Source organism: Triticum aestivum, chromosome 7D (genome assembly GCF_018294505.1).
Source record: "Triticum aestivum cultivar Chinese Spring chromosome 7D, IWGSC CS RefSeq v2.1, whole genome shotgun sequence".
Classification (NCBI taxonomy): Eukaryota; Viridiplantae; Streptophyta; class Magnoliopsida; order Poales; family Poaceae; genus Triticum; species Triticum aestivum.
This window is the reverse complement of record NC_057814.1, coordinates 140,399,918-140,424,131: the sequence shown is the minus strand read 5'-3', so window position 1 is coordinate 140,424,131 and position 24,214 is coordinate 140,399,918. Positions and strand designations below refer to the sequence as shown.

At 44.8% G+C, this 24,214-nt stretch overlaps 1 long non-coding RNA gene, 1 other non-coding gene and 1 pseudogene across 3 annotated transcripts; 2 read left to right on the top strand and 1 right to left on the bottom strand.

Moving 5' to 3' along the window:
* The first annotated feature begins 16,754 nt into the window (after positions 1–16,754).
* Positions 16,755–17,715, top strand: LOC123166089 (17.4 kDa class I heat shock protein-like; annotated as a pseudogene). Its single transcript, XR_006483364.1, has 2 exons — positions 16,755–17,036; positions 17,130–17,715. The product of XR_006483364.1 is annotated as a 17.4 kDa class I heat shock protein-like (transcript).
* Positions 17,716–17,772: 57 nt separating this feature from the next.
* On the bottom strand, positions 17,773–17,933 carry LOC123171601 (U1 spliceosomal RNA). The gene has a single exon (XR_006485311.1). It is a non-coding gene; the product is annotated as a U1 spliceosomal RNA (small nuclear RNA).
* An 834-nt stretch (positions 17,934–18,767) lies between these two features.
* On the top strand, positions 18,768–23,045 carry LOC123166090 (uncharacterized). The gene is made up of 10 exons (XR_006483365.1): positions 18,768–19,164; positions 19,262–19,294; positions 19,482–19,570; positions 19,802–19,854; positions 20,051–20,122; positions 20,419–20,631; positions 21,064–21,132; positions 21,364–22,012; positions 22,271–22,386; positions 22,741–23,045. It is a non-coding gene; the product is annotated as an uncharacterized lncRNA (long non-coding RNA).
* Positions 23,046–24,214: the final 1,169 nt, after the last annotated feature.

Sequence of the window (24,214 nt, the reverse complement as noted above, 5' to 3'; positions counted from 1 at the left end):
AAAACAATTCAGGCCATGTAGCCTAACTCTCTATGGCTCATATTTGAGTCTATCCATGGTTTCTGATAACCCGGCCTGACTTTGGACTATAAGTCGCCAGTATATGATGATATTAAATACTTAGAAGCATTGTGCTCTGAGTTTCGGGATATTACCCCTTGCTGCATATGGTGTTGTAAGTCGGCAATATTATCACCCTTACTGCGTTGGTATGGTAAGCCGGCAGTGTAGTCAAATATCACAGGTATGACATTTTTGTTATATATGGTTCTAGTTAAACCAGCCCTGGTTATGGCCTTTTATAGTCACCAGTAGGTTTATGTTGGGCGTTATGACCCGCCTGGCGGTAAACCGCCAGAGCAATTTGGTGATTTGTTTTTTATGCAGAACAAGAGATACACAACTGCTCTATATAAGGATATCATCAAAATAATTGCATATCTTCAACTGATGGATCAGCAGTATTAGACAAAATAAAACATGCACGATGGCATGGCGGATCATGAGTTTAACTAGCCTATTGCAAAGGCATTTGATGCCCCACGGGAATAATTGTCTTAGCAGTTTCGCAAAAAGCAGACGCTAAGCTGACCCACGGCTTATGACTCTTGGCCTTGCTGAGTTGAAGGTTGCGGCTCGTCCAGCACCGGTTCATCTGCCTCCTCTTCACCCAACGGCTGGAAGTCAGTGGTTGACCAGTCGATCCCAGTTAAAGCTCTGAATACAGCTTCATCACTTATAAGTGTGGATGGATCAACATCAGGGGCATAAGTGTGCTTACAGATCGGAGGAGTCAGGTCCGGCGCATCATGAGTCGGCGCTTTCACCTTCTTATTGTTGGCATCATAAACCGGTTGGTAATGGGTAAGATCAGTGTCTTCATCCAGTTTACTAGCCAAAGAACGCAATTCCCTCGTAAGGGTGGCGAAGTCGTCTGCACTGAAGGGTGACCCATCTTCTTTTATACTCGGACAGTCGTTTGCCAAGTCCGCCGGGACAAGATCAACTAGCCATGCTTTGGCCGGGGTTAGCGCGGTAAGTGCACCGGCTCTTGCAGCTGATTTCTTCAACTCTTCGATCCGTGCAGGCATCATAGATAGTTTATCCAACGTGTCCTTGATAAGGGTTGGAGCCGGTTTGTTGTGAGCAGCTGTGCAGATGACCCGTTGTGTGCCAGTATATAGCTGTTCTATGAGCGTGTAAGCAGCTTTCAGCTTTTTCCGCATGTCTGAGCCAAGATGGGTAACCCGGGATCCTGTAACATCAAGGATGTTTGTAAGCCGGGAGCACATTGGATAACATATTATAAAAGGTTAAGAGGAAGCTATTTTACCGAAAACAGCAGCAGTCATGGCATTAATTTGTTTTTTTAAGCCAGCAAGCTCTGCAGATACCGGCTCAAGGGCCGCTTCAGCATCTTCAGCCCTCTTCAGCAGGGCTGACTTCTCTGTATCCCAACCCGCTTGTTCAGCTTTGAAGCCTTCCTTCAATTTCTCCATCGCCGCTAAGGCACTAGTCAACTCATCCTTGGCCTTGGAGTTTCTGCTTGTTGAGACTTGATGTTTTCTTGAAGGTCAGCGACTTGGGATTCTTTACTGCTAAGCTCAGTCTACAAGAAGTAAAACAATAAATGAGATGGCAATGAATTTATTTGAAGTCCCAAGCACAATACAAGTATTATACTTGGCACTTGGGGGCTAATGTCTATTGCTTCTTAAAATATTGTGAAGTTCCAAGTACAATACAAGTATTATACTTGGCACTTGGGGGCTAATGCATATTGCTCTTCAAAAATGGCTTTATTTGCTAACCCGGACAAATGGCGGTGATCTGGTTTATGAAGGCTATGAATGGGATTTCTAGAAGATGATTAGTCTCGACTTAACATATTTGTTAAGCCGACCCTTGGGGGCTACAAACACAATGTTAATTCTTGCTGAGTTAAAGTCCCGGCTTAACATATTTATTAAGCCGGCCCTTGGGGGCTACAGATGCAAAGTTGAGGCGCTGGTATTATGAAGTCCCAATTTATATTGCAAGTATAAACCGGTCCTTGGGGGCTACTGGAGTTGATCTATGTAGCTATTGAAGTTTACAACACATGTTATTCTATCATGTCCAATAAACTTGGCGGCTAAGGGGAAGAATATTCATGTAACAAGGAGTTGCAGTGTTTACCTCATAGCGCTCCTTCATCAGGTTCACTAAGCCGGCTTTAAAGTCACGGCTGGTGTACAGACAGTTTAAGTAACCAGAGTGGAGGTCTTGAGCACTGAAATGGGTATAGCTCTCCAAGTCTGCTTTCCACTTGCCTTTATCTTCAGCAGAAATTTCTTCTTTAGCGATGTGCCTAGATAAGACAGTAGGTTGACCCGGAGCTGTGAATCCAAAGCCGGTGACAATAACGTCATCAGTCTTCTCCTCGGCAGGTTTGATTGGGCTTGGCGGCTTAGAGATAGCCGGCTCAACATCCATATGATCCATGGAAGGCTCATGGTCTTCCGGAGGTGATTTGTCAATGGTGGCTTCTGCAGTTGGATGAGGAGACTCTGGTTGTTTCTCCGGCTCAGACAGATTGAGATCGTCGGCCGGCTTATTCAGCTTGGCTTTCTTGCTGGGCTTGTCTTGGCCCCTGAAAATAAGAAGTGTAAAGAGGTTAGTATAATGATCAAGCATAAGGTGTGAATGGTTAAAATATATCCTTACCCAGGTACAGTTTGAAAGCCGGGATTTGTGTCCCTGATGACTCGCCAGAGGAGGAATGAGAAGTCCCCTGATAGTTCGAATCAGATGGGTTAAGAGGTTGTCGGAAATGACCTGCCTTGGGATAAAGTATATCAGAAATATGAAAGACCTCTGGGCGGTGTTTGCGAGTCGGCGTATTTGGTAAGCCGGAAGAAGTGATCTGCCCACCACTATGCCGGGTAACTCGGCGAGCTTCGTGTTGCTGTTTCTTCAAAAGAAAGTTGGGATCCAAGTGAGCTAGAGGGTGAGAAAAGCTTACTTTCCGGCTTGCTTGTCGGGTTTTCTATGTTGGCAGAGGTTCTGAGCCGAAAGGAAGAATAATTACCTTTGCGTCACCTGCACGGCTGGCCTCTGCATCGTCCTGATAACAATCATTGTCAATGAGATGTATAAAAAAGGAGCCAATAGAGTCAAGTTCTACCTCTGACTCATTATCCTCATTATCATCAGCGGACTCAGTAGTCTTCTTGGTAGACTTCTTGGTGGCCTTGGTTTTGACACGAGCCGGTTTGGCCGGTTTATCCTGCGTTTTCTTCTTCCAAAATGGAGAGTCGGCCTATTGAGGTTGAAAAGATCATAAGTAGGCATAATTATTGAAAATATGGATTGAGTAGAAGGTGTGCAGTTCTTACAGCTGGCGGCTTGTTTAAGGTACAGAAAGGACTAAGTTCTGTTTTGCTACACTCCTTCACAGGTTCATTCAGCAGTTTCTTGGTAGCTTTAGTAATTTCCGCATCAGACAGCTAAATGTCACAGTGGCGCTGGGGATCTGTCGCCTCACCAGTGTATTCGCACATTAAGCCGGGGTGACGGCTTAATGGCAAGATACTCCAAGACAACCAGCAACGTACAAAATCGACGCCAGTTAAGCCATTGGCCATAAAGGCCCTGAGCTTTGAGAAGGATGGTGCGTATTTTGCTTGTTCCTTCGCATTAAGCCATTGGGGGAGTGGATGTGTGCTGCTAAGTCGGTGTTCACGGTAACCCGGCAGAGGGTTCTCACCGGCTGGAGATGTATCTTGACAGTAGAACCAAGTTTGGTTCCAGTCTTTGGGGTGACTATGCGGCTTGGCATGAGGAAAGCTGACTTATTTCCTCTTTTGAATTGAGACTCCACTGAGTTCTTGGCACGGCCCGTCAGTGAACTCTGTTTGCCGGTTTAAATAATAGAACTCCCTGAATAAATCAACTGTGGGCTCTTCTTGAAGGTAAGCTTCACAGAATACTTGGAAGTTACAGATGTTGGACACGGAATTGGGTCCAATGTCTTGAGGGTGAAGTTGAAGGAAATGAAGCACATCACGAAAAAACTTTGATCCGGGTGGACTGAATCCCCGACTGAAGTGGTCAGCAAAAATAATTACTTCTCCATCTTTCGGTTGAGGAGGAAATACTTCACCAGGGACCCTCCAGTGGATGACCTCTTTTTTGGCTAAGGCGCCGATCGCGACAAGGTTGTTCAGCTCTTCTTCAGTAACCCGGGATTGGACCCAGTTGCAAGAAGTATATGTCTTAGCCATTTCCTCAATGATCTGAAAGAAAGGTTACGCCGGTTCAAGTTTACATGGTTAAGCCGGATTATGGTTAAAGGGCAAATAATAATAAAGCGTACAAAGGTGTTAAGCCGGATTATGGTTAAAGGGAAAATAATAATAAAGCGTACACAGGTGTTAAGCCAGAGATTGGCGGCTTAAGAGGGGACTAATGGTGCCTGGCAGATTACGGTTTAAAAAGTTAAGCCGCCCACACAGTCATTGGTTTACAGATCTAACAAAGGAAAAATTGCTAAGTGATGGAAAACAGGTTTCACAGATTGATATCATAATTTTGGATCTACGGTGCGTCAGATAATGGAAAATATCTAGACCTAAATTACGGTGCTTGAGCAGTTCATAAGATCCAGATCGAGTTTTCCGTTCAAAAGGAGATGCCCTGATAGTGAAAATAAGTGCTATGAATATTACCGCGCAGGAAAGATACCAAGTTCGAATAAAAAATGAGTGCTACAGCCAAGAACGAGGACGAACTTCGATGAACTTCGGGAAACCCTAATGGGATCTATGAGAAAGGAGAGAAGGAAAGTGTACCAGGGCTGTTGGACAGCGGAGGTGTGTGGACGAAATCTGGTCCAAACAGGTTGATGCAGCGGCCGTTGTCGAGGCAGAGGCAAAGGTCGACGGCGGCGACAGAGTTCGAGTGTTCGGGCGTTGCGAGGTGGAAGACAGAGACGAAGAGGCAAGGGCGGAAAGTGAAAGGGACCCCCGGCCCTATTTATAAGATGAAAGGATAAGTGACATGCACAGGAATCGAGGAGGCCAAAAAATGGATGTGACAACGCAGATGCTTCGATTTTCGGAGACTCATTAAAGCAAAGGATATATATTAAGATATGGGCTTTGTGAAATATTAATAACAGATGACGTCACAGCGGGGTACCATGATCCAAGGAGATGACGTCACGGCAAGTTACAAGGCTTCACAAAGATAATGAAGAAGGATTTTTCTAAGTGTTGAAGATTGATATGAACAAGTTCAAATCAACCTGGGGCCTAATGTTGGGGAGGTAACCATTGAGTGTAACCCGCCCAGGAGGGGCCAGGTTATGCTCAGGACGGTTTATCAACACAAAGCCCGTGAAGATGCTGAAGAGGGCGGTTCACTATGCAGACTCATTGAAGGCTCGAAGCCCAAAGGCGATTTAAGGCCCAATAAGTGTAAACCTCCATATATGTATGACTTGTATTGTAAGGCATGTACGGTTAGTTACCGAGCCGGACATGCTTATTATGAGCCGGTCGGGACTCCATAATCCGTCGGGCGTCGACCTGTGTATATAAAGGGACGACCCGGCGGCGACTTAGGACAAATCGAAGCTAGGTCAAGCGTATCTCCCTGGTAATCGAGACATAAGCAATACCACCTCAAACTGGATTAGGCCTTTACCTTCACCGCAAGGGGTCGAACCAGTATAAAATCTCTGTGTCCTTTGTCCCGTTTAAACCCTTTAAGCTAACCTAGTTGCGATGGCTCCACGACTAAGTCCTCACACTAGGACATCTGACGTGACAATTCCACGACACCCACCCCATCGCTTCTCTCTCTAGGCGACCTTCTTTCGCTCTCAAAGAGTGCTTCCTGGTCGGATGCTTCTCTCCCAATGCAGCCAATATGCCACACTTAAAGCGTGAGATCAAGTATCGTGGTTTTCCTGGTGGAGATCATGTAACCTTCCAGCCGCATATCGGCTCTTGAGCATCCATTGGGGTTCGTCCTCTTCGATTGTCGCGTGTCAACTGAGAACATAAGAAATTAAGTTTGTTAGTAAACCTTAATAAAGTGTTTTCAGTGGAAGTAAACTTTTACTTGTATGAAACAAAATGAATTTAATGTGGAAGCATGATGCGAAAGAAGCATAAAAAAGTGTATTGAGTACATTTGTACTAATACTTGGAAGCAGAATCTAGACGCACGGTAATAAGAAGCAAAATGTAGCAAAAGGAATATAATGATGAGTTGTTAGATGACTATGATGATGATGAGTATGACTTGTTATTATGATAATGATGATGTTGAGTTGTTATATCATTATGATCATGATGATGATGCTAAATCTAATCCATGTTTCCTTCACATACTGATATAATAACTCATAATGATATAACAATCTCTAAATTGCTACTATATCAAAACTTGTATAACGATGTATAAATACACTACAAAACAATAGAGAAATGTAATACAGACGAGTAGTAGTAGCACGTGTCATGGGCTCGCTACTAGTAACTATCAGTAGCGCGTCTTTGGGCCGGCGCTACTACTATTTGAGGTATCAGTAGCACGGTTGTGAACCGCGCTACTGATAAACTTTAGCCGTAGTGACATACTAGTAGCGCCCCCGCCCGCCCTACTGCTATTACAAAATCATGCGCTACTGCTAGGGCTTTCCGTGGCGACACTGCCCTCAAACTCTAGGGTCATCATCCTCATCGGCGGGCGTCTCCTCGATGAAGGCGGAGATCGTCATATTCTCTGGCGACGAGGAGGACCAGCTGCAGCAGTAGTCCGCATCGGCGGCGCAAGCCCAGGTGTACACCGCCACAGACGAGGAGTACGAGCAGCAGATGGGGCTAGTTGATGCTGTTGGGGAACGTAGTAATTTCAAAAAAATTCCTACGCACACGCAAGATCATGGTGATGCATAGCAACGAGAGGGGAGAGTGTTGTCTACGTACCCCCGTAGACCGAAAGCGGAAGCGTTAGCACAACACGGTTGATGTAGTCGTACGTCTTCACGATCCGACCGAACCAGTACCGAACGCACGGCACCTCCGAGTTCAGCACGCGTTCAGCCCGATGACGTCCCTCGAACTCCGATCCAGCCGAGTGTTGAGGGAGAGTTTCGTCAGCACGACGGCGTGGTGACGATGATGATGTTCTACTGACGCAGGGCTTCGCCTAAGCACCGCTACAGTATTATCGAGGTGGACTATGGTGGAGGGGGGCACCGCACACGGCTAAAAGATCAAGCGGTCAATTGTTGTGTCCTTGGGGTGCCCCCCTGCCCCCGTATATAAAGGAGCAAGGGGGGAGGTGCGGCCGGCCAGGGAGGAGGCGCGCCAGGAGGAGTCCTACTCCCACCGGGAGTACGACTCCCTCCCTTCCTTGTTGGAATAGGAGAAGGGGGAAAGAGGTGGGGGAGAGGAAGGAAAGGGGGGCGCCGCCCCCCTCTCCTTGTCCTATTCGGACTAGGGGGATGGGCGCGCCGCCCCCCTCTCCTTGTCCTATTCGGACTAGGGGGGAGGGGCGCGCGGCCCTGCCCTGGCCGCCTCTCCTCTTCTCCACAAAGGCCCACTATGGCCCATTAAGGCCCTGGGGGGTTCCGGTAACCCCTCGGTACTCCGGTAAAATCCCGATTTCACCCGGAACACTTCCGATATCCAAATATAGGCTTTCAATATATCAATCTTCATGTCTCGACCATTTCGAGACTCCTCGTCATGTCCGTGATCACATCCGGGACTCCGAACAACCTTCGGTACATCAAAACATATAAACTCATAATATAACTGTCATCGAAACGTTAAGCGTGCGGACCCTACGGGTTCGAGAACTATGTAGACATGACGAGACACGTCTCTGGTCAATAACCAATAGCGGAACCTGGATGCTCATATTGGCTCCCACATATTCTACGAAGATCTTTATCGGTCAGACCGCATAACAACATACGTTGTTCCCTTTGTCATCGGTATGTTACTTGCCCGAGATTCAATCGTCGGTATCTCAATACCTAGTTCAATCTCGTTACTGGCAAGTCTCTTTACTCGTTCCATCATACATCATCCCACAACTAACTCATTAGTTGCAATGCTTGCAAGGCTTAAGTGATGTGCATTACCGAGAGGGCCCAGAGATACCTCTCCGACAATCGGAGTGACAAATCCTAATCTCGAAATACGCCAACCCAACAAGTACCTTCGGAGACACCTGTAGAGCACCTTTATAATCACCCAGTTACGTTGTGACGTTTGGTAGCACACAAAGTGTTCCTCCGGTAAACGGGAGTTGCATAATCTCATAGTCATAGGAACATGTATAAGTCATGAAGAAAGCAATAGCAACATACTAAACGATCAAGTGCTAAGCTAACGGAATGGGTCAAGTCAATCACATCATTCTCCTAATGATGTGATCCCGTTAATCAAATGACAACTCATGTCTATGGCTAGGAAACATAACCATCTTTGATCAACGAGCTAGTCAAGTAGAGGCATACTAGTCACACTCTGTTTGTCTACGTATTCACACATGTATTATGTTTCCGGTTAATACAATTCTAGCATGAATAATAAACATTTATCATGAAATAAGAAAATAAATAATAACTTTATTATTGCCTCTAGGGCATATTTCCTTCAGTCTCCCACTTGCACTAGAGTCAATAATCTAGTTCACATCACCATGTGATTTAACACCAATAGTTCACATCTTTATGTGATTAGTTCACATCTCCATGTGACTAACACCCAAAGGGTTTACTAGAGTCAATAATCCAGTTCACATTGCTATGTGATTAACACCCAAAGAGTGATCATGTTTTGCTTGTGAGAGAAATTTAGTCAACGGGTCTGCCAAATTCAGATCCGTATGTATTTCGCAAAATTCTATGTCTATAATGCTCTGCACGGAGCTACTCTAGCTAATTGCTCCCACTTTCAATATGTATCCAGATTGAGACTTATAGTCATCTGGATTAGTGTCAAAACTTGTATCGACGTAACCCTTTACGACGAACCTTTTTGTCACCTCCATAATCGAGAAACATATCCTTATTCCACTAAGGATAATTTTGACCGCTGTCTAGTGATCTACTCCTAGATCACTATTGTACTCCCTTGCCAAAATCGGTGTAGGGTATACAATAGATCTGGTACACAGCATGGCATACTTTATAGAACCTATGGCTGAGGCATAGGGAATGACTTTCATTCTATTTCTATCTTCTGCCGTGGTCGGGCTTTGAGTCTTACTCAATTTCACACCTTGTAACACAGGCAAGAACTCTTTGTTTGACTGTTCCATTTCGAACTACTTCAAAATCTTGTCAAGGTATGTACTCATTGAAAAACTTATCAAGCGTCTTGATCTATCTCTATATATCTTGATGCTCAATATGTAAGCAGCTTCACCGAGGTCTTTCTTTGAAAAACTCCTTTCAAACACTCCTTTATGCTTTGCAGAATAATTCTACATTATTTCTGATCAACAATGTTGTAGTGCTCCCACTCACTTTCTTGTAAATACAGGCTTCACCGCAAGTCTGTATAAAACTATATCCTTTGATCAACTTATCAAAGCGTATATTCCAACTCCGAGATGCTTGCACCAGTCCATAGATGGATCACTGGAGCTTGCATATTTTGTTAACACCTTTAGGATCGACAAAACCTTCTGGTTGCATCATATACAACTCTTCTTTAATAAACCATTAAGGATTGCAGTTTTGTTATCCATTTGCCAGATTTCATAAAATGTGGCAATTGCTAACATGATTCGGACAGACTTTAAGCATCGATACGAGTGAGAAAATCTCATCGTAGCCAACACCTTGAGCTTTGTCAAAAACCTTTTTCGACAAGTCTAGCTTTGTAGATAGTAACACTACTATCAGCGTCCGTCTTCCTCTTGAAGATCCATTTAATCTCAATGGCTCGCCGATCATTGGGCAAGTCAATCAAAGTCCATACTTTGTTCTCATACATGGATCTCATCTCAGATTTCATGGCCTCAAGCCATTTCGCGGAATCTGGGCTCATCATCGCTTCCTCATAGTTCGTAGGTTCGTCATGGTAAAGTAACATGACCTCCAGAATAGGATTACCGTACCACTCTGGTGTGGATCTCACTCTGGTTGACCTACGAGGTTCGGTAGTAACTTGATCTGAAGTTACATGATCATCATCATTAGCTTCCTCACTAATTGGTGTAGGAGTCACAGGAATAAATTTCTGTGATGAACTACTTTCCAATAAGGGAGCAGGTACAGTTACCTCATCAAGTTCTACTTTCCTCCCACTCACTTCTTTTGAGAGATCCATTCTTAGCAACGAATATCTTGCCTTCGGATCTGTGATAGAAGGTGTACCCAACATTTTCTTTTGGGTATCCTATGAAGACGCACTTCTCCGATTTGGGTTTGAGCTTATCAGGTTGAAACCTTTTTCACATAAGCATTGCAACCTCAAACTTTAAGAAACGACAGCTTAGGTTTCTTGCCAAACCATAGTTCATACGATGTCGTCTCAACGGATTTAGACGGTGCCCTATTTAACGTAAATGTAGCTGTCTCTAATGCATAACCCCAAAACGATAGTGGTAGATCGGTAAGAGACATCATAGATCGCACCATATCTAATAAAGTACGGTAACGACGTTCGGACACACCATTACACTATGGTGCTCCAGGTGGCGTGAGTAGCGAAACTATTTCACATTGTTTTAACTCAAGGCTAAACTCGTAACTCAAATATTCGTCTCCGCGATTAGATCATAGAAACTTTATTTTCTTGTTACGATGATTTTCCACTTCACTCTGAAATTATATGAACTTTTCAAATGTTTCAGACTTATGTTTCATCAAGTAGATGTACTCATATCTGCTTAAATCATCTGTGAAGGTCAGAAAATAATGATACCCGTCACGAGCATCAACACTCATTGGACTGCATACATCGGTATGTATTATTTCCAACAAGTCAGTAGCTCGTTCCATTGTTCCGGAGAACGGAGTTTTAGTCATCTTGCCCAAAAGGCACGGTTCGCAAGCATCAAATGATTCATAACCAAGTGATTCCAAAAGTCCATTTTTATGGACTTTCTTCATGCGCTTTACATCGATATGACCCAAACGACAGTGCCACAAATAAGTTGCACTATCATTATCAACTTTGCATCTTTTGGCATCAATATTATGAATATGTGTATCACTACGATCGAGATCCAACAAACTATTTTCATTGGGTGTATGACCATCGAAGGTTTTATTCATGTAAACAGAACAACAATTATTCTCTGACTATAAATGAATAACCGTATTGCAATAAACATGATCAAATCATATTCATGCTCAATGCAAACGCCAAATAACATTTATTTAGGTTTAACACTAATCCCAAAAGTATAGGAAGTGTGCGATGATGATTATATCAATCTTGGAACCATTTCCAATACACATCGTCACTTCACCCTTAACTAGTCTCTGTTTATTTTGCAACTCCCGTTTCGAGTTACTATCCTTAGCAACTGAACTAGTATCAAATACTGAGGGGTTGCTATAAACACTAGTAAAGTACACATCAATAACATGTATATCAAATATACCTATGTTCACTTTGCCATCCTTCTTATCCGCCAATTACTTGGGGTAGTTCCGCTTCCCGTGACCAGTCCCTTTGCAGTGGAAGCACTCAGTTTCAGGCTTAGGTCTATACTTGGGCTTTTTCACCTGAGCAGCAACTTGCTTGCCGTTCTTCTTGAAGTTTCCCTTTCTTCCCTTTGTCCCTTTACTTGAAACTAGTGGTTTTTGTTTACCATCAACACTTGATACTTTTCTTGATTTCTACCTTCGTCGATTTCAGCATCACGAAGAGCTTGGGAATCGTTTCCGTTATCCCTTGCATATTATAGTTCATCATGAAGTTCTACTAACTTGGTGATGGTGACTAGAGAATTCTGTCAATCACTATTTTGTCTGGAAGATTAACTCCCACTTGATTCAAGCGATTGTAGTACCTAGACAATCTGAGCACATGCTCACTGCTTGAGCTATTCTCCTCCATCTTTTAGGTATAGAACTTGTTGGAGACTTCATATCTCTCAACTCGGGTATTTGCTTGAAATATTAACTTCAACTCCTGGAACATCTCATATGGTCCATGACGTTCAAAACATCTTTGAAGTCCCGATTCTAAGCCGTTTAAGCATGGTGCACTAAACTATCAAGTAGTCATCATATTGAGCTAGCCAAACGTTCATAACATCTGTATCTGCTCCTGCAATAGGTTTGTCACCTAGTGGTGCATCAAGGACATAATTCTTCTGTGCAGCAATGAGGATAAACCTCAGATCACGGATCCAATCCGCATCATTGCTACTAACATCTTTCAACTTAGTTTTCTCTAGGAACATATCAAAATAAAACAGGGGAGCAAAACGCGAGCTATTGATCTACAACATAGATATGCTAATACTACCAGGACTAAGTTCATGATAAATTTAAGTTCAATTAATCATATTACTTAAGAACTCCCACTTAGATAGACATCCCTCTAATCCTCTAAGTGATCACGTGATCCAAATCAACTAAACCATGTCCGATCATCACGTGAGATGGAGTAGTTTCAATGGTGAACATCACTATGTTGATCATATCTACTATATGATTCACGCTCGACCTTTCGGTCTCAGTGTCCGAGGCCATATCTGTTATATGCTAGGCTCATCAAGTTTAACCTGAGTATTCCGCGTGTGCAACTGTTTTGCACCCGTTGTATTTGAACGTAGAGCCTATCACACCCGATCATCACATGGTGTCTCAGCACGAAGAACTTTCGCAACGGTGCATACTCAGGGAGAACACTTATACCTTGATAATTTAGTGAGAGATCATCTTATAATGCTACCGTCAATCAAAGCAAGATAAGATGTATAAAAGATAAACATCACATGCAATCATAATTTGTGACATGATATGGCCATCATCATCTTGTGCCTTTGATCTCCATCTCCAAAGCATCGTCATGATCTCCATCATCACCGGCATGACACCATGATCTCCATCATCTTGATCTATATCAATGTGTTGTCACATGGTCGTCTCGCCAACTATTGCTATCGCATAGCGATAAAGTAAAGCAATTATTTGGCCCTTGCATCTTATGCAATAAAGAGACAACCATAAGGCTTCTGCCAGTTGCCGATAACTTGAACAAAACATGATCATCTCATACAACAACTTATATCTCATCACGTCTTGACCATATCAAAACATGCCCTGCAAAAACAAGTTAGACGTCATCTACTTTGTTGTTGCAAGTTTTACGTGGCTGCTACGGGCTGAGTAAGAACTGTTCTTACCTACGCATCAAAACCACAACGATAGTTCGTCAAGTTAAGTTCAACTAAAGTTGGAGAAACTGACACCCGCCAGCCACCTGTGTGCAAAGCACGTCGGTAGAACGAGTCTCGCGTAAGCATACGCGTAATGTCGGTCCGGGCCGCTTCATCCAACAATACCGCCGAACCAAAGTATGACATGCTGGTAAGCAGTATGACTTATATCGCCCACAACTCACTTGTGTTCTACTCGTGCATATAACATCAACGCATAAAACCAGGCTCGGATGCCACTGTTGGGGAACGTAGTAATTTCAAAAAATTTCCTACGCACACGCAAGATCATGGTGATGCATAGCAACGAGAGGGGAGAGTGTTGTCTACGTACCCTTGTAGACCGAAAGCGGAAGCGTTAGCACAACGCGGTTGATGTAGTCGTACGTCTTCACGATCCGACCGATCAAGTACCGAACGCACGGCACCTCCAAGTTCAGCACACGTTCAGCCCGATGACGTCCCTCGAACTCTGATCCAGCCGAGTGTTGAGGGAGAGTTTCGTCAGCACGACGGCGTGGTGACGATGATGATGCTCTACCGACGCAGGGCTTCGCCTAAGCACCGCTACAGTTTATCGAGGTGGACTATGGTGGAGGGGGGCACCGCACACAGCTAAAAGATCAAGCGATCAATTGTTGTGTCCTTGGGGTGCCCCCCTACCCCCGTATATAAAGGAGCAAGGGGGGAGGTGCGGCCGGCCAGGGAGGAGGCGCACCAGGAGGATTCCTACTCCCACCGGGAGTAGGACTCCCTCCCTTCCTTGTTGGAATAGGAGAAGGGGGAAAGAGGTGGAGGAGAGGAAGGAAAGGGGGGGCGCCCCCTCTCCTTGTCCTATTCGGACTAGGGGGGAGGGGGCGCGGCCCTGCCCTGGCCGCCTCTCCTCTTCTCCACAAAGGCCCACTATGGCCCATTAAGCCCCCGGGGGGTTCCGGTAACCCCTCGGTACTTCGGTAAAATCCCGATTTCACCCGGAACACTTCCGATATCCAAATATAGGCTTCCAATATATCAATCTTCATGTCTCGACCATTTCGAGACTCCTCGTCATGTCCGTGATCACATCCGGGACTCCGAACAACCTTCGGTACATCAAAACATATAAACTCATAATATAACTGTCATCGAAACGTTAAGCGTGCGGACCCTACGGGTTCGAGAACTATGTAGACATGACCGAGACACGTCTCCGGTCAATAACCAATAGCGGAACCTGGATGCTCATATTGGCTCCCACATATTCTACGAAGATCTTTATCGGTCAGACCGCATAACAACATACGTTGTTCCCTTTGTCATCGGTATGTTACTTGCCCGAGATTCGATCGTCAGTATCTCAATACCTAGTTCAATCTCGTTACCGGCAAGTCTCTTTACTCGTTCCGTAATACATCATCCCACAACTAACTCATTAGTTGCAATGCTTGCAAGGCTTAAGTGATGTGAATTACCGAGAGGGCCCAGAGATACCTCTTCGACAATCGGAGTGACAAATTATAATCTCGAAATACGCCAACCCAACAAGTACCTTCGAAGACACCTGTAGAGCACCTTTATAATCACTCAGTTACGTTGTGACGTTTGGTAGCACACAAAGTGTTCTTCCGGTAAACGGGAGTTGCATAATCTCATAGTCATAGGAGCATGTATAAGTCATGAAGAAAGCAATAGCAACATACTAAACGATTGAGTGGTAAGCTAACGGAATGGGTCAAATCAATCACATCATTCTCCTAATGATGTGATCCCGTTAATCAAATGACAACTCGTGTCTATGGCTAGGAAACATAATCATCTTTGATCAACGAGCTAGTCAAGTAGAGGCATACTAGTGACACTGTGTTTGTCTATGTATTCACAATGTATTATGTTTCCGGTTAATACAATTCTAGCATGAATAATAAACATTTATCATGAAATAAGGAAATAAATAATAACTTTATTATTGCCTCTAGGGCATATTTCCTTCAGATGCTCCATCGCTCCGTCCTCCACCTGAATGGCCCGATGGCACCACCGGTGACACTCCTCCCCGTGAAGCTAAAGCCGGCATCCCTGTGAAGTTGAAGCCTAACCGCGGTGTCCAAATCGGACGCCACATGAAGCAGGAGCAGATTTTGCTGCTCCCCCGGCGCGTCAAGGAGGAGCGTCGCTCACCGTCACTCTTGCCCAATGCGATTGCAGCGAAGGCATGCGGTCACGTTCTCCACTACCTCGGCAGCGGCTGGGGTGGTGGCAGTTGTTCGTCGTCCCGGAGCGCCATGAAGGTGCAGGAGTGCGCCGACAGGGAGCAGCGCCGGCGGGATAGGCACAACGCGGCGCGCCGGTCCAATTTTGCGGACTCCGATGTCCCGCCACCACACATCACGGTGGATCCAGACCTAGCGTACGCCTAGGCCCTAGACTGCTCCGTGACGACGTTGGAGACGGCTAAGCGTCGTCTCCAATGCCTCGACGGCGAGATGGCCAAGTACGGCGGGAGTGGTCTCTCGGCGAGATCGGTGCCACCAACACTGCCTCCTTCAAGGACCACCGCCCTCTCCCCCAGCCCACGTCCTTAGGTTGGCGCAGAAGCATTGTGCACGACATAGGAAGAAGCAGTAAGGATCATCTGCGAGCGTCGGGCGACTGCCGGGAAGCCCTGCCGCGACGCCACCCCCTTTCGCGGCCCGAAGCCCGACTCCAACGCCAAATCTGGCGACGATGACAGAGGAGGAGCCACCGGCCAGCCTGACACGGCTTACGAGGTCACCATCAAGTATATGGTAGCTTAGGTTTTTCTTAAGGTTTTTAGTTCGCTGAATAAAATATCGTCCGGTTTTATGAAAAATTATCCTAATTTACATGAACTTCGTTCTGGTTATGTCAAAATCCGCCTGCTTTGTACGAATTACATTAGGATAATTCAAATAGTTATTGAAATGTATGCAGACAGTGACGGTCTCCGGTAACAATGTCCATACATTGGTCCTCGGTCCGTGGACGGACGCGGAATTTGCGGTCGCCGTTGCAGATGTACTATTAAGTATCTGTGTTTTACTACCATCGTCGGCCTCGACTACGTACAGATGCATGCCATGGAGAGAAAGTATCTCGTCTCACCAAGTGGCAAGCCCGCAACCCAGCCTAGCGCCACTGTCGTACATGCACGCCAGATGTGCGTGTGGTGCCAGAGCAGCCTCGCTGCATGCCAAAGCATCACGCGAGTCGTCGCCACGGCAACACCTGTGCACGCGGGCGGCACGTACACAGCGAACGTGTCAAGCCGATGCTCCACGCGGCCATGCATGCAAGCGATTTGGAGTACTATAAAACCGCCCACGTGGAAGCGCTCTTGCCACCACAAGCAGCCTGGTAGCATATCTGTCTCGTGGGAGATCGTGTCAACCAAACACCACCGTGCGTGTCAGCCATGTCGCTCATGCCTTGGTTCGGCGGCGGCCGGGGAGGGATGGACCCCTTCTCCTCCGACCTCTGGGACCCCTTCGGCGCTTCGTGGCCCTTGGACGCCGGGCGCCGAGGCGGCGAAGGCGGCAGCCGTGACGACGCCACCGCCATGGCTCGCACCAACGTCGACTGGCACGAGAACGACAAGGAGCACATCTTCTCGGCCGAGATCCCCGGTACGTAAAGTTCCGTGTCTCTTTTCTAGCAAGGCGGTCACAGAGAAGTACTCTTAACCATCTGATCGGCTGATGCTGCTGCGGTGCGTGTAGGGGTGAGGAAGGAGGACGTGAAGGTGGAGGTGGAGGACGGCAACGTGCTCAAGATCAGCGGGGAGAAGACGCGGGAGGAGGAGCACAAGGGCGACGCCTGGAACCGGGTGGAGCGCAGCTTCGGGTCCTTCATGCGACGGTTCCGCCTGCCGGAGAACGCCAAGGCGGACGGCATCCGGTGCACCATGCAGGACGGCGTGCTCAGGGTCGTCGTGCCCAAGGACGAGCAAGCCCAGAAGCAGCGCAACGTCCGCTCCATCGACATCGCCTAACGGCTAAAAGCACCGCACCGACGCATGCAGTCAACGGCTTCCTAGCGTGACATGCCCTCTCCTTCAACACCACTGAACTATGTATGGCGATGACGTGTCTCTTACTTTATTTGCGTGTACTGGTAGTAGCCAATCTGTATCGTGTGTTCTATTTTAGCAGTATGTACTGTAAGGCTAGGCTATTCTGTACGGTAGTTTAGAAGTGTGTTGTATGCGCCATATAGCTGCTACAGCATACTGTACTTCCCATCTCCAGTATCCATCGTAAACTGCAGTACGAAGGACCAGAAATATATTTTTAAGACTGGCAGGGACAACAGAGAAGCATACACAACCCCAGGCAAGGACCAAAATTTAATTTTCAAAGTTTGGCAGGGGCCGCGCGAACGCGTACCCCCTCTAGCACAAATTATGACGTCCACTCTCCCCGTAGGAAGATGGTAGGCCAACACACTCAACAAGGTGCAATGTGAGCCATTGATCTAGGCCACAGCTCTTCTTGATTGGCTGTTGACCCCGTCCAGGTAAGTGCTTTGCAACGTTGGGCAAGGCGCCTATTATATAGGCGGCTCTCCAGCTACACCCTCCTCCCGTTCGCGAGATGGTACTAAACCTGAGTCGCCCCTGCGCTGCCGTGGTGGTTCCAAGTCGTGGGCCTATTTCTGGTGGTCATTTGTAAGAGTTGGGCTCTAAATTGCTAAGCCCAGTAGTTCCTTCTGGCAATAGTTTTCCTTTCGGCTGGAATCTACTGGTTTGCCTGGAAAAAAACTACCGGCGGGAGTTTAATTCGTAATTTCGCACTTAATAATAGAGTGCTGTTTTCTCTCGAAAAAACATTATTCTTATTGGGAAAATGACATAAATCAAATGTCTGGTGAATAATATAGATGTGTGCTAGAACAACTTTGCCAAGGATTCAGTAATTTTCACTCAAAAAAATAGATTCATTTTGTCCATCCGAACTAGTAGAAGTTTCAAGGGATGCGCGCGAATAATGTCACCTGGTTGCTCCCAAAGCACATGGATGGTGCCACTACCCCTTACTACCGTGATTGCAAACCCAAAAAATTATGATGCCCGATTTTAGTGCATTGTCGAAAATATTGAACTGGGTTCTTTGTGCCAGCTGGATGTAAAGGAATGCCTGGGAAACCTCCGTAGCAATCTCTTGATCCTTATCTCAATTCTATTTCCCCCTAAAAAAAATCTCAATTCTATTTGGGAACCACTAGCCATTTTAATGGATTGTCGAAAATCTCTACTCCTTATGGACGACTCGGTAAATAGTCTACGCGGTTTAATTTCGCTGGTTTTTTTCGTCATCCTTCCACCTTTGGTTTTTTTCGTCATCCTCCCACCTCCGTTAACTCGCAATCCCTGCGGAGCTTCCCTCCCCAATCCGATCTGACGGAGAGAGTGCCAGATCCGGTCGGGGGAGGCGCCGTAGAGCCTCCACGTCGGTGGAGCAGCACCTCCTGCCACGGGCGCCGCCGCCACCTCCTGCCTCACGACCCTTTGCCGCGACTCCGCCCCCAAGCGCCGCTCCCGCACGCAACTCGAACCCTATCCCGCCATGCCTCGCTGCCTCGCCGCTTGAGCCGCGCTGATGAGCCCGAGCAGCGGTGGCCGACCCCGTCGCCGCCGCCGAGCCTGTGGACGAGGAGAAGGAGAAGGAGGAGGAGACGGAGGCGGCCGAGGACGAGGAGGACACGCTGCTGGACCGCGCGCAGCCTGATCTCACGGGTCTCTTTGCACATGTGCAGGTACAAACCATCCTCATCCAAAATCGTGTTTTCCGCTCTGATTTGCCATGCTAATGTGGTTTCAGACTTGCCCAATATGTGATACTGTGTTTTGCAGTTCGTCAATGGACCAATGCCTAATCTCCCCAAGGTAGTAACTACTAATTTCTTCCACCCTCTTGGTTCTAACTATGTGCTCTGTCAAACTGTTTCCACCTTTGGCCTTTGGTACAACTCAAACATGAGATGTAGTCTTAACCCTCCACCTAACTTTTGTGTGTTTTCTGAATAATAAAAGTATCAAGCATTTGGTTTACTGGTTGTAATTGCTGTTTTAGGTTGATGTTTCACTGGACCCGGTGAAGGAGCTGAGCAGAGTAATATCTGAGGGAAAAAATTGAGGGGCGTGCTTTGGTTGTGCTCTCAGGTATTTTCCACACATAAAACTTGAAGTGTATTTCGCGTATTCCCCATTTTCTTCTTGATGCTTGAGAAAAACAAAAGATGCCTACAAATACACAGAGTTTTGCATCTCATAGTTAGTCCACCTCATGCACCCGTGCTTCTGGTACACGGAGAAACACTTTTATCAGGTTATCCAACGTTTTAATTAGGATGTGTGTCGCTGTGGGTACCTGATACTCTAATATCCTTTCAGCCAGGTTATTTTACGAGGGTTGTGTGCACTGAACCCCATTTCTCTGGACCAAGGTATTCTTCTGGCCCTTTTCCAGCAACGGACATGCGACATAGCCAACTACACATTTTTCCTAACATTGATGTAATGTACTGCTAGAAATTGATTATATTTTTTTCAGTCAGTACATCGGATGTAATGTACTGCTAGAGATACGAATTAGTTTCAAGCACTATGATTTTACATCGAGATGATGTTTCTTTGTAACAGGGACGATGAACAAGATGGGAATGAGGAGGATGCTACTAATCCAGAGTAGTAATATTGGATTACAGGTCATGGGTTAGTAGTTAACTGCAGAAATCAGAATATTGGATAGCAGTAACTAAGGCCATTGGCAATTTCTATCATATATCATAATTTATTTGTGTGATTCCTTTACCAACTACATGTTTCTATTTGTTTACTATATTTTGTTCGTTCCTGAATATTTTATGAATTGTGTATTTCTATTTTAATACATAAGACTCTTTTTCATGCAATTTACTCAATGGCCTATATGAGAAGCCCTAAATAAAGCTATTCCTCATTTGTACGCTTTCTTACTTATATAGATCAAAATATGGAATTCTCTGCAGGTTAACTAATACATGCATCAGCTTTGTATCATAAAGATTTCACCATCCCAAGGTAATGGAAATAAGTTCACAAGATTCTCATGTTGAGGTCTGTACAAAGAGATACAAGGCAATGTCTGTGTGCTGGAAGGAGAAACTCACTGCCAAAGCTATAATCCCTGATGCTAAAGCCTGCATGTTCAGATCTGCAGAGTTTACTCATATTACTGTATGGTATATTATTAACTTTCTTTTTATACTTCATATTTGCAACATATATCATCCATTTTAGTATGATTTTACTTTTCAGACATTTATTAAAAAACTGCAGTTAGGTTCTTCACAGCTAGGAGCTCTTAATCAATTGTAGTTATACTGAAAGATTAAGATGGAGGGAGTCATTAAAAATCAGCAATTGTTCCAGCCAACCAGTAGTAGTGGGTGCAGCATTTGAAGACACGAAAAAGAGCCTTGGACTCTGATGGATGTAATGCCTGCCATTTATATATGTTGATTTAGTTCTACTAAACATATAAATGAAAAAAAAGTTTGTATTTGCTGACATATATCATGTATTTTAGCATGATTTTACTTTTCAGACATTTACTACAAAACTGCAGTTAGGTGCTTCAGAGCAAGGAACTCATAATTTTGTTTTTTCTGCAGAATGATTAATACAGAGGGAGCCCTTTTGTCAGGTCATTTAATCATTAAATCATACGTACATTATCTCAGGTAACTTACTACTACCTTTGTTCGAAAATAAGTGCCGTTAACTTAGTACACCTTTGCACTAAAGTTGTACTAAATCCGTGACATTTATTTTGGGACAGAGGGAGTATTTCATTTTCTACCTGAACCAAGTTGTTATTTCATTTCTAAGAGGCAAAGAGTTCCTCATGGTTAGTTTGCCACATTTTATATGTCTATCTATGTGCATTACTAATTCACTATATGCACCTTTAGTTCCCAGTTTTGGCTCACTTTCTTGATGCATCTCGGATGAGAGGAAAGGAATGGATAATCTGACAAGCAATGTTCGGGCATACCCTTATATTTACGTCTGATGAAATGCTGCGGGTGCAAACTAATCAAGACTGCTGCCATGAGCAAAAGAGCAGACATTACTTATGAGAAAACAATAAAAGAATCTTCCGTGACTACATACCACAACGAGTCAAAGACGATGAAAGCACTACTCCATTGGTGGTGTTAGCAAGTGGAGTCTGGAGGGAGAACAACACAAAGTAGGAAATTGATTCCCTCACCCTTGCTTGCTTCAACGACCCCGCCCGTCTTGGTGGGGTCGATTCCCCCATCGCCCGACTCATCTCCGACGAGTATGGCGTCAGTGGGTACGCCCCGCCGTTCGTATGCTTGGCGGGTCCCAGAACACCCGTGACGTGTATGAGCTTGACTAGGGCGAGGGGCTCGTGCTCGTGCTCGAGCTCGACAAGACGCACTTCGATCTCGTCACCAACTACGAGCTGGACTGTGAGACTCCAGAGCAGGCGGGGGCGACGAAGACGAAAGTGGGGGCAGTTCGAGCTTGTCGCTGCCGGAGACCCTGGAGAGGTGCGCGAAGAGACCTGGTTAGATTTGTTGGCCACCACTGGTAGATGCTCCATGTCTCCTCCTCTGGTTCCTTGTGCATTATTGGGTTGTCTCAATTTTCAGTTTGGAACACTTAGCTATGGATATTTTTTTGATTAATATTGATGTCGTTGTTACATATTGGTACTGGGAAGATTTTATGTATTATTGCTGAGCTCTCATGAGCAGGCCTAATTTTACAGATGTTTAGTGCACCGGTTCCTGTTCATTTACAACACAGCCCTGTGATCTAATTGATGTTTCTCTGAATTTATGACAGGTAAACTGGACTAATAACAAATCGGATGTCATCTCTCATGTTGCCGATTCAACCCTGGACGATGTACTGTTGGACAACGACGCGAGGCCGAGGCAGCCAATGTGAATGACCACTGGGTATGTAATGCCCCCCCCCCCCCCCCCCCCAAAAAAAATATGTATTAACTTTTTTGAGTCCTCTGCTAGTGTTGTTCTATTTGTTATGCATTTTTTCTTAAAAATGTACATCTCCCTTTCATTCATTCATAATTCATACAATAAAAGCGTGTTTTACTGCCTGGTTTGTCTGGGGCTTAAAACCGATAGCTTTATGCAGGAGGGCAGGAGGCTGTATGTTGGTTTTGGAAATACTTGTTTGTCCATAAAAAACTACAGAATGCATGTGCGCTTAGAATTCTGATATAGTCACATTTGGCAATATCCAAGATTATTGTTATCTAATAGATTTTTCATGTTTCTTTCTTTTTGCAGAAATCATTTACCTTTCAATCTTGGAAGGCCCTAAGCTAAAGGAGAGCATCAATTGTCATGAGAGATAAGCAATATCTATTAGACACGCATACTATCAGGCTAACGCAAACCACTCGGGAATGAAGTATACTTACCGTAACTTTCTATGTGTTGACTTGAGTTTTCCTGTTAGTAAAAGAAACATGCCATTTTTTTGCGGTTCATGGATTCATGCTCAATGTTGAATTATTATCTGATCTGCAAAAGCATGCCTTACTGCTGCTCATGGTCACATGATTTATAATTTATAACTACAATTATTTAAATCAGTATCTTGCATGAAGTCTTGACATCTAGCTTGATCAAAGATTCCACTGTGTGCTTATTTCTCCATCATATTGCACAATGAATAATATCAGTAGATAAATATCTCCTTTTTATGCAATGAATTTCATGAAATAAAACAGCGTCGATCACTGTCTCCGACGTAATCTTAAGTGCACAGGCATGGCTTACTGTCACTGCTTTCTTGTAGTATTAGTGTCGTCTTTGGCTGTTTCCTTTCTTGAATTTTCCAATGACAGCGTACATGCCTAAACATATTCAAAGTTGTTGATTATTTTGTTGCAAATATAGTATTTAGTAATTTGACGTGAACCCTTGAAGGTCCAATTAAGGCTATTTGACTAGGAAGCTAGGTGATATGTGCTCAAAAGAACCTACCCCTGTTATGCACCAGTTTTTTGCCTTAGCGTTGTTTCTGCTGTTATGCTATATATCTTGTATTAATTGAATTTTGAAGATAATGATTAAGGAATTCATCTACAATAGGAACTTACTTCCCAACAAGGAAAGTCCAGTGATTGGGCAACAACATGTGGAAGGATAATTACTGGATACTTTTTTTCAGCGAACAACTGCAGAGCGATTTGCTGTCTCAAAACATGTAAGTTGTGATGCCCTCTCTGGAATCGAATGACTAATTCGTAAAACAGGATCTGGTTCTACAATTTTATCAAAATTAATTTGGCACTACAAAAACATTTGTCATTTCATCTAGGAATATTTTTAAATAGTTAATAAATCATGCAGACTTGATATTTTCTTGGTCTCATGCAACTATGTGTTGTTTCTTATTTTACTCAACAATCATTTGTGGCAATTATGAGTTGTTTTTCGCCATTCGTACACTATCCCTTAATTTTACTACGAATATATGAAAGTACACACCAAGGGGTTTGCGAAAATTAAGAAAACTAGGACACAAGCACGAGTCACCTTATGAGGTGATGATGTAGGAGACACAATGAGGTGAAAGAGATGTGATGGACATAGAAGAGTAAACCCATGAGGACAAAGAGATGTGAAGCACATAGAAGGAGGAAGCAAGGACCTCGATCCACATTATTGAAGACATAGATAAGAACAAGAGTATCACACTTCACACATCAACCAATCAATGACACATGTTGGTATTGGGGCATATCGCCCTCCC